Consider the following 11,593-nt stretch of genomic DNA (forward strand, 5'->3'; position numbering starts at 1 on the left):
TCATTTTTACAAGCAAAATCACAGTACAAGCTCTTACAGGCTAAATTTTCCAAAGAATGAACAGTAAGCGTCGAATATTGTCTGGTGGTCGGTGTTCGGCAAATAGAGGCATTTGATAAGGGTAGGCCAATGCACAGATAGATAAGGAACCTTCCTGCCTGTTGCCCCAGCGAGCACTCAGCTGTATCGTTTCTGTAGCACAGCCTGTTTACAAAGCATTTAACAGAAAAGCAAGTACCTGCTGGTGCCATGTTCCCTGAGGGATGGGGAGCACATGGTCACTGATCCGCAGGGTCACGGCTCCTGGCCTAAGGGAGGTGTGGAAACTCCTGCTGACTGCAAGCCTACTTGTGAATTCACTTCCAAGCTTGTGTGAGTCAAACTGGCTGAAGATGCAGGCTCGGGGAGCCGTGCAGAAGCACTACAGGTGCTCAGGGAGCTGTGAAGATTTTTCTGTGAATTTTCATGCTGCTCTGTTTAAACAAACATGATTGCAAATGCAGCCTTGTTAATGCTTCCCAGGTGATTAGCTTGGGATAACAAGTGTACAGAAGTACACTTATGTTTTATGTTGCTTCTCAGGACAATCCTATCTCTTAGTGAAAATAAAACTATCCTGCTCTCTCTAGGGTAATTTCAGCAAAATGCTAGTCAAGCCTGAGGCACTGATAGGGATACAGCCCAACTCCTCCAAACAGAATAAACTGGCATTTTCAGTGACAGAATGGTGGTCCATTAGCAGCAAGCACAAGGAAAGAGAGACACCTATGTGAAATATAAAGCAGGGCTTAAAAGCTTTTCTCATCACGCTATACGAAGGCAGTTGCTGTCATTGCTGGGCCTCACTGATGAGTTGGAGGAAACTCAGCTGAGATTCAGCAGCCAAATGTTGGTAATCACAGATTAAAGATGTCTCTTTAATGGACTCATAAATATCTTTACTTAGATCTAATAACAGTCTGCCCAGACTCCAAGTGTGCTGAGATACATGAGACAAATTATGAGTGGTAGGTCTCTAGTGGCTTTCTGTAAGTGCTGTGCCAAGTTGTAAACTTAGGACTGAAGAACTAAAGAAAGCATATGGGGAAGCTACCAGGGCCTAACAGCTCCAAGTGTCCATGTGCTGATCCTCACTTCAACAGCACTTTGAGAGGTCTGATGCCTCCTATCAGAAAGCAGTGATTTACCTCAACCACTGAGCAAAGAGGAGCAGAAAAAAAATTCCTATCGTCTTTATTTTGCTTTGGAGTTATTTTAGCCAACACCATTTATTTCCATTTACTCTATACAAGGCTCAAGGTGTAAAGTATGCCTCGCTAATACTGGTGTTAATAATAGCCCTAAAAAGCAAGCATTTGGAAATGTGACAAAAGGTTCAATATTGCAGTAAAGAGCACTGAGTCCTGATGAATCTTCATTTATTTGGCACTGTTAAATGTCTTTATATGACTTTTTGCGGACCAGAGAGTAAAGCAGGGCAGCAGCAGTCTGACGTGATGCCATATGAACAACCCGCAGCCAGACCTGCAATACTCAGACTATGGTATCACTGGCAGATATGGCCAACCCCAGCTCACACAAATTAGAAGAGGCAAAGCTGAAGTACTGAAGAAAGTAAGAAACGCTTTTAAAAAGCAAATATCACTGGTTGGGGCAGATGGGAATTGTATTATGATATCAAGACGACCACAGACAACAAAGGCAAAGACACTAGAAATCTTTGCTGATGAGAACATACTCTACTCAAGCTTTGCACAAACAAACAAGCTGTCTGAGAGCTCAGGGTGATGATTAACGTGCTCCCTCACTTATTTACCTGGACTGAACAAGTGAGGCTCTCACTGCTCTGTTGATGGGGGAGAGAGGTTCTTGTTAGATGCCTCTTCTCTCTCTGTTTGGAGGAGATTTCTTCTTTTGTAGTGTGAGTGCTAGGCTACCTATGCCCTTACTCCTTTTAACTTACACATACACACGGTTAAGGCATGATAACTTACCAGGGACTGGCGTAGCCTATATAGCTTATCAGGATGCATATGTTCATCAAGACAATGAAATCATCCTAGTTTGGGGTCAGCTTGTCCTAGTTCCATACCAACAGGAGTTTTATTTCAGCAAACTAATAACATATTTAAAAATCCTATACAATGGCCAAAGACCCTCCATAGCAGTAACTATCAGCAAAACGTAAGTCTGAAGGTTGATGCTGCCCGCACATAAGGAATGAGGAGGGTCATGCGTCACCCTGTGCCTCAGCCTGAGTATGTCTATGGAATTGTCTTGGGGGTGATACAACTGTTTCTGTCGTATTCGAGGCATGGGTATCAATATATCTTTGCTAATATCGCTGTAGCCCCTATAAACACTGTTCGTTTATTGTCTACTTCATGTCATATCCAGAGGGACAGCAAGGCACTGTAATACAGCGCTCTGGATCGGCAGCTTGCAAAGAGATTGCGACTAATCTTCTGATGCCTCTTGGAAAGTCAAATGAGAAATGGCAGCACAGCTGCCACTGGCAAAGGGATTTCTCAGGATGGGGCGTCTTTTTTTTCATCACAGAGGAAACTCAGGGGAAACTTTGGGTGGTCAGCAAACCTGAGGGCAAGAGACAGACCCGGAGAGTTTTTGGAAATAGCTTCAGAGGCTGGCAGTAAGGCAGAAGAACTCGTGAGATTAATCCTGCTAAAATCCGGTGTGGCTGATAAGAATTAACCATGCTTGCACCTGCCTGTGCACAGAGCAGCAAATACAGCTGACTTGACGCTGGTAATGGTGAGAGGGAATGGAATGTTTTGGCAGATTATAGTCCTAAAGGATAGCTCCCCATTTATTGCCTTACATAGCACTGAAGGACGAGTTTCATGCCCCTGGAAAACAGCATTCCTAAATTTAGGTTATCCTTAAACCCTTTCCTTGCTAAGGGAGATGGGGATTGCGTGACGCGCTAGGTGTTCTTACGCAGAAATGAGGAGACTGCAACTGAGTTTCAGACACTTGTGTCATGCTACTGAGAGCTACTGGGAGAGCGGGGAGGAGAGCGCAGCAGTTTCTCCTGCCTCTTCCACTGCCACGTAGCTGTTTTTCAGAGACAAAATAAGTCCTTTTGGTTTTAGCACCCTTCTTCCAGTGACAAATAATACTTTATTCACAGGATATTTCATTTGCCTTGACTGTATCCTTAAAGCAGGGGCTGATCAGTATGACTACACTACTGCATAAACAGCTGGTAAATGGCACATGCCTGTAATTCAGAGGTAGGCGAGCCCAGATGTCTGTCTTACATGGTATTTCAGAGTCTGCTAATGCATTCACGTGGATTCTTTAAACACAGAAAAGGAGCATCTTCTCCAAAATCAAAACTTCTGAAATGTGAGCAATCACCGTTCACAGCAAAACTCCATTCAACGTCCACAACTACATCAAATAAAAATATAGCATAAAAAATAAGAAAATCAACTTCAAAAACTTCTGATTGCTAAACTAAGGCCCCAACATTGAACAGCATCAAAGTGTGATCAGGCCATTCTTGGCGCTACAGGAATCACACATATTTTTAAAAATAAATCCCGAAGTTGTATTCTGCATGAAAATTATTGAAAAGTTCTGCTTTTTTTTTTTTTTAAAGATGTACAAGCTAGGTCAGGTGACTAAGTCACTGCTATACTGGTTTCAAAGAATTTAAAAAAAACCAGGACAGTACTCAAGAAATCACAGTATCACTCAGAAGTCAGTAGCCTTAACTGTGGCTACATTTTGTTTACGCATAACATGCAGAAGTGAACAGCAGAGGGTGTTAGCTTAAAGGAAAACTTGAGCACGCTGTATGGCATGTGCCCTGTTTGCCACAGTTTGCAACAAAAAAGTCAGGTGCTGGGAAGCACAGCTGTGGCTCAGTGTAAATGGCACTGGGGAATGTGTCCATCGCCTCTCCTTCAAGACCAAAATAAAGAAATAAAACAATTGCAAACACGGCCCTCTTCCCACCTCAAATCTTGCTCCACAAATTCTTTGTGTCCCAAGAGGGTCCAGCTGGGGTGGCTGGGGTTTTTTGTCACTTCACATTGTAATGATTCAGCAGGGCAAGCTCAGGCTTCAGCTGGGCTCGGGCAGCCAGCACAGTCCTTGCAGCCCTGCCGCTGGGAAGGGCTTTGCCCAGCGGGGCCTGACCAGGGCTCGGGGCTGGATCCTGCCGGGTCCCAGGCACTGCACATGCAGCGCCAGCACCCGCAAGTCACTTGCCCTCGGAAGGAGCCCTGGGCCAGGGTTTTAGGGTTACTTACACATTTCATGGGCTTTTCGGGAGCACTGGCCACTTAAATCAGCAAGAAATAAGTATTTTTGAATGTCTCGGTAATGTCTCTTTAGGCACCTCGATGCACCCCAGGGCATGCAATTGCACTGCCTCTGAGCCACCTTATAGGAGCGTTTGGCCCCTGGCAGGGCTGAGCCCCCAGCAACCAGCCCCAGTGCTCTAAGATAAGAGAGAGGAACTCCCTTTCTCATTTGCTTTGCCACGCAGGTAGGAGAAAAGAGCCATGGGCGCTTCCTTCTTCCACTCATGAAGTACTGTTTGAACAAACGCAAAGAGCAAATGTGTCAAGCACAAAAGCAGGCCGGCCAGGGAGAAAGGCACTGACAGCGCCTGAAACGCCACGCACAGCTGAACGCACCTGGAGGCTGCAGAAGTTTAAAAAAGGTGCTATTTCCTCAGCCAGGAAGCTTTTCTCTGTGTTGTCCAGCTAAAAGACTGGGCTTTGCCACCAGCAAGTTTCAGAATAGTAGCTCTGTTAATGTTTTTAAGTCATTTATGACTATATTATAGACTTCAATGATTTTTCAATGTACCTTGCAGAATGGATAAATGTTCTTTTTATGGTTTCCCAGTAGCAGCTCAGAAAATTTTTTTAGTGAGATTTTTTATGACATGGCTTGGTATCAATACGTGTGCCTTTGTTTTCTAAAGCTTTCTAAGGGCAAAATTATTTCTTCCATTCTTCACATAATCAAGCAGATATAAATGGTAATGGACATAAACAGACAAACCTAAGCCTCTCCTGCAGTATTCACCAGGGGGAATGACTTCACTGACAGGGCTCAGCGCTATTTTAGGTGCTGTGGATTATCTCACCCAGCATCTAGCAGCCAGACCAAATGAGTCCTCCGTAAGTCTTGTGTCTCATATGCCAGCCTGAAACAGATGTCTTGGAGACCCTTAAGTATCTCAGATAGCACTGGACAGATGGGTCTAGGCAATGGGACTTCATCCTAATAGTTTCAATTCTGTGTGTCTGAAGAGAAGAAAAATAGAGAGAGATTTTTAAAGTTCCTTAATTCATTTAGACTTCCTCAGGAAGCGTATTTGTGGCTACAGTATTCATGAGCATCACATCTACATCCTGACTCACCGGATTTTCCTCTAGCTCAGCTCAGTTAGATGCTAAACTGGGATCCTGGACACACGTGTACTTCTCACCAAGTGCTTGCATTTGTATTTCAACTCTCAGATGAAAATTGTCAAGCGTGGGTCTTACCACCAACTCGACTGACTTTCTTTTGTACATTTTAGTTCATAAAAACCCATTTAGGTGGAAGTGAGACACATTTTTAAAGTATTATATAATAATAAGTACCAGGGGAATATTACGGGAGTTAACTGAAGTCATGCACATTGGTGTCTAGAGTGCCTGTAACAACAACCCCTTAAAGTTATCCGGGGCCACTGCTGGAAAGATTAAAACTGCAGTGCCATTGAGCTCAATATTATACAGCTTATAAGAAGTCCCAAGCCCTTGTAGAAGTACTTATAATCTAATTCAAGAAAAAAGAAAAGGCAAAACAGCAATAGATGTGCATGTAGATACGATGTATAATAAAAAAACTTTCTTTTTGATCGCCTACTCCACCTGAGCTACCACATAGCTATGTCTCACATCTGTCTTTGCCTGTTTCTGTGAAGGAGTGGACCCGACTACTTTGAAGTTAAAAAGCTCTTGCCACAGCACACACAAACCACATACACACAAGTTCACTTACATACAGGAATAAAAATTTCAGCAGGAGACACTGTTGATGGTCGGAGGTGAGGAATGTGTTCAGTGCTTTGGCATGCTGTGAACCTCAAGGCTGTGGCAGTCACATTTATGGTTAAAACTGGTCAGGCTGGTCATTTGAATCCATTGATTGCTTTTTAAGCAATACAGGGTGGGTAGGCTTGGAACAGGAAGAAAAACAGATCACGAGTTACTTACTAGTCAGCCATCAGCTTGCCACTGGGAAAGTTCCTCCCAGTGGACCAGATTCTACCCTGCACAAAGAGTCACAGGAGAAAGGATGCCCCAAATGCCCACCAGCAACAGAAAATTATGGGGATTTGCTCTTTGTGCCATTTAAAAAGCACATCCTTTTAAGCTTTTTCCCTTGAGTGTAACCCATTTCTCTGTGGCAGTAAAACACAGAGCCTCCTGCTGCTGTTACAGCCAGAATTAAGCAGAATATCCATGGCACGAAAAGAAGAAAGTGGCAAAGGACATCAGTTTTGTCAAGGAAGACATGAAAGAAGTCTACATGTAGCTTTTGTGCTTGGGATGAAAGCACACAGTGACACAGCATGTAGCTGCTCTTTGACCACGAGGGCTGGCCGAGCTGCATGGGACTAGCAAGCACAGTACCTCTTGTCCCAGCCAACGCTAACATGGCTAAATGCATTTAGCCATATATTTAATTAAGAGAACAAACAGGCCAACGCTCAGCTGCCAGCACTGCAGGCATACTCACAATGTAATTATCTGAAAACATATTTTTAAATTCATGTGCCAAAAAATATTTAAGCACTCAATACCAAGCTGTTAAGTTGAACTGCTGCCTCTTGTTTGGCACGGAAGGGTCTGAGTTTCCTTCATCTGTAAAGCAGCTGCATGAAAGAAGGGTTGATGGTAAACCTTGCCAGGAATTTTCTTGCAAAGGATTTTTTTTCTCTGGTGATAAACCTCTTATAATCTATCCACAGGCAAATTACATACTGACCCATATCACCTGGCCTGATGTGAATAAAAAAACTGGGCAGTAAGTACCCAAATATGCTTCTGCTCAGGAAAAAAAAATGGATACCAGAATAAATACTGAAAGATATAACACACAGGTATCTAGTCTGCCACCATTCTGTGAGTTACCTATTCAATCCAATGGCATCTTGCCTTTTTATGGACAACTCCGATTCAGTATCCATGATGTCCTGCAAGAGTAATCCCGACAAAAACTTGCCTAGCCCCTGTATTTTATATGCTTATTTTCATATTTATATTTTTTAATACTTTGCATGCCTAGCAGGGGCAAAGCTTTTTCAGTTCAAGGTGACTTTCATCTTAGATGAATGAAAACAACAGGAAAGAATAAACAGGCAGCATCTGTGGGTGGTAAATGAATGCACTACATGTGAAAAGACTTTCAGAACAAAGCCAGGCTCTGCAGACAGACAGAAAAGATGGAAAACATGAAGAATAGTAGAAAGAAAACAAAACATTTTCAGCTATATTCCCCATCTGTATTCACTGAATTGCCTGAATTCCTTCCCCTCCCCACACCTCATGGCTCTCTACAGCTTCCTGAGTGGGGGATGTGGAGAGGGAGGTGCTGAGCTCCTCTCCCTGGGATCCAGTGACAGGACCCATGGGAATAGCTCAAATCAACATCAGGGGAGGTTTAGACCTGGCATTAGGAATAATTTCTTTACAGAGAGGGCACCCAAACACCGGAACAGACTTCCTTGAGAGGTGGTCGATGCCCCAAGCCTGTCAGTGTTTAAGAGGCATTTGGACAATGCCCTTAATAACATGCTTTAGCTTGGTCAGCCCTGAAGTGGTCAGGCAGTAGGACTAGGTGATTGTTGTAGGTCCCTTCCAACTGGAATATTCTATTCTATTCTATTCTATTCTATTCTATTCTATTCTATTCTATTCTATTCTATTCTATTCTATTCTATTCTATTCTATTCCTATGCTATGCTATGCTATTCCTATGCTATGCTATGCTATGCTATGCTATTCTAGTCTTGGCAAAAGGTTTGGTTTTCCGTTTTAGCAAAAAAAAAGTGAGTAGATTCACAGTATGTTGTATCGGAAAGAGCATGGGGAGATAGCAATTCTACGAATTGCTGGTATGTAAGGTGACTATCCCCCCACAGAAATCCCCTCCCCTCATGTTCCTAGCAAACACAGTCCCACTTCATCTCAGCAAGCAGGGGGACTAATGTCCCAAAGACTGAAGGGCCCCGCACCACAGAGCTAGACCCTGCAGTAGCTCTGGCCAGCGCAGTACCTGGAGTGCAGGTGGGGTAGTGGCACTGTTGCACCACGTACTGCGCCAGCTGTGGCTTCAAGTAGATGCTAACAGGACAATCCAAGTAGGACATAATGTTAGTGATTTAATCTGAGGAGAACGCTGAGCTTGAAATGTCAGCATCCACAAGTATTTATTACTTACTGCTGACCCAGATTTTGTCTTCAGGTAGAAGCAACCAAGCTCTGCTATAACTCTGAGCCTCCTAGTAGCTGTGTAGCTCTAGCAGTGCAGGGTGGATCCCACACTGACGCAGGCTGCTTATCGGTAGGGCTGATCAATACAGGCTCAGTGCTGCAATAGCCACCTTCATGTGGCTTCTGGCTGACTTAGGGCCCTGGCAAAGCTGTTTGCAGAAGTCTGCCGGGAAAAGTTAAAAAGGATAAGTGGGAGAGGCAAAAAACTTGTAACCTATTTATGAAGTCAGATGTGCCATTCTGTGAACTCAAAATACATTCCAGGATTCCGGAGAGCTTGGCTGGAGCTTGTGAGCTCCTGGGATGAAAGCTTGGCGCAGGTTTGAATAAGTCGGGTCTGTTCTGTATCTTTACAGCAAAACCAGGGAACGCCTGCCAGACCGTTCACAATAGCTTTGAGCTTTACGGCTCTGCTGATCCTGAAACTCACAGCTTACCTCAGGGGGACTAAAGGTGCTGGAATTAGCCACAGCCTTAAAATCAAAAGTCTTCCATCTAATCCTGCCATAACCATTCCTGTGAAATTCAATGTCAGTAATTATATTTTTAAACTACTGAAACTGAGGACAATAGTCCCAATGCAATGTCACAGAAGACCCACTCAGATGCTGGAGAATAAATGTTTCAATGCGATCAAAGGCAAGCTCTAGGAAGGGGAAAAAAATAGACCACCTTGGCAAATGAGGCCCTGTAATACATCACCATACTTCTTTTTATACTGAAACATAAAATGGTTCCCTGGAAAACCTAGTATACCAGTCCATAACCATTACTCTCCAGACAAAAGGCTATTTCCAGAGGAAAAAGACATGAGCAGCCTGAAAAAAAGTTCTAAAATACCCTTGCCTCATCAGCTTCCCTGAAAACTATTGCATCTCCTAGCCTAAGTCTCCATGCCTCTTTGACCTACTTTCCTCTCAGCTAGAGACACACAACATAAAACAAAGATGAGGTGTACAGGGATCGCCAGTCTCCTCATCACTGTCTGACATAGAGAAAAGTCAGCTTACAGTCACAAAGCTGGGCTCAAGACCAGTGCATCTAGGTAGCTGTGACTGCCTGTCACAGCCGGTGTCCCAAATTCCCCTACATCCTGTCCGCAAAAGCCTCAGGCACCTAAAGATCATGTGGAAAACAGGGAGGCAGAGAGTCAGCTGCACAGATGCTGCGGGGCTCAGCTCTGAGTTACCTGTGGCAGAAACTGTCCGGAGCAGGGAATGCCACTGCAGATGGACGATTACCTATTCTGAACCTGCTAAGGACTGGCATGTGAGGCAACCTTCAGATGAAGGGGTGGCACTGTCAGTGCTGAGGCCCCAACCCTAAGAGCTGGTTGAAATGGAAGAACTGGGCAGTAAAAGCTGGTGTTCAGCTTAGGCCACAGATGTGTTTGTATTTGTTCGCTTCTAACCTTTTCTTACAGCTCTGTAATTAGAAGACTGAGCTTACGATGTGCTGAAATCAACCCTCACAGAGTTTTGCCCTTCAGCATGTTCTCTATTAAATTGGAACCCGGGTACTACTAAGCTGGTTTGAGGTGTGTTTCTCCAGAAGCAGCAAGGCTTCGTCAGCAGACCTCATCTTGTGATTTGGTTAGGGCAGCACTTGCTTAGTGCTGTTGGCCTGGTTCCAGGATGAGTGTGGGGAGGACTGGAGCATCTCCCTTATGAGGAAAGGCTGAGAGACTTGGGTTTGTTCAGCCTGGACAAGAGAAGACTGTGGAGGGATTTCATTAATACCTATAAATATCTGAAGGGTGGGTGTCAGGATGATGGGACTGGACTTTTTTCAGTGGTGCCCAACGACAGGCCAAGGGGCAATGGGCACAAGTTGGAACAGAGGAAGTTCCCAATAAACATGAGAAAAAATATTCTTCCCTGTGAGGGTGCCAGCGCAGTGGCACAGGCTGCCCAGGGAGGCTGTGGAGTCTCCTTCCCTGGAGACATCAAAAACCCACCTGGACGCGTTCCTGTGGCCCCTGCTCTGGGTGTCCCTGCTCAAGCAGGGGGGTTGGACAAGATGACCTCCAGAGGTCCCTTCCAGCCCCTGCCGTTCTGTGATTCTGTGATTCTGTGACTGGCATTGCTAACTGCTTAGATTTCTAGAGCACTCAGCGTAAGCCTGCACCTTTACTGCCAAGCACGCTCTTCCCCAGGATAAGCACCTCATAGCTAGGGAAAACCTCAGGTTTGATGCTAACACCTCATTTTATCAGCAGGAGGTGGTTACAGGTGGCCCCAGATCCACTTGGAGCGGTGTGGATGTATGGTTAAGAGCAGCTGTGTGATCGCTCTCAGTGTTGGTTATCCAAGGACTGAGCCCTTTGGAGCTCAGTTGCATTTGTGCAGCAGCCCAGCTAGCAGTGTTCTCACTAGGCAAGGGGGAAATAGCCATGGAGGAAAAGGTCCTTTGCATACCTGTGCAGATTGAGTGAAAGTTTGCTATACAAACTTCTTCTACAAAGCTGCCCTTTTTCTTGGAAGATAGGACATTGATCTGATTTCATGGTTTCACAACTGAGTAGGAGGTTACTGATGTCTTTTTAAAGGAATTCAGTTTCAGAAGCTTTTCCACTTCCTCCAGTTCAATCATCTCGTCTCATAAAAGCCTTCACTCTCACTTCCACCTTTATCCTTACTTCCCTTGGGCCTCGAGACTTTCATGGTCACACTACCAGTATGACAGCTAACTGGCAGATGTTCTCTTCCTACGCTTTTCTTTTGCTCAACCAAGCAGTCCAGTATAAAGTATTTCTTTTTTACCTTCTTGTGCAGCACCAATGAATACAGGTAATGCTGAGTGCCAGGGGCTGAGCCCCAACCCCTGGGGTCCAGAGTTTGATCCACAATGACAAATACAGGTGGGGGTGAATATGAATCTTTTCCTTTTTTTTTTTTTTTAATCTCTTTGTTTTATTTTGTTTTGTTTTGTTTTGCAGACTATCTTTCTTTATCGAAAAGGAACAGAAGCCGGGGGACAGGTGGAGTGAATAGGAAAAGTAACCTCCTAGTAGTTGGAAAAGAATCACAAAGAAGAACTCTGAGCATAGCCTCGGCCAGTCC

The sequence above is a fragment of the Phalacrocorax carbo genome, chromosome 1 (genome assembly GCF_963921805.1).
Source record: "Phalacrocorax carbo chromosome 1, bPhaCar2.1, whole genome shotgun sequence".
Taxonomy (NCBI): domain Eukaryota; kingdom Metazoa; phylum Chordata; class Aves; order Suliformes; family Phalacrocoracidae; genus Phalacrocorax; species Phalacrocorax carbo.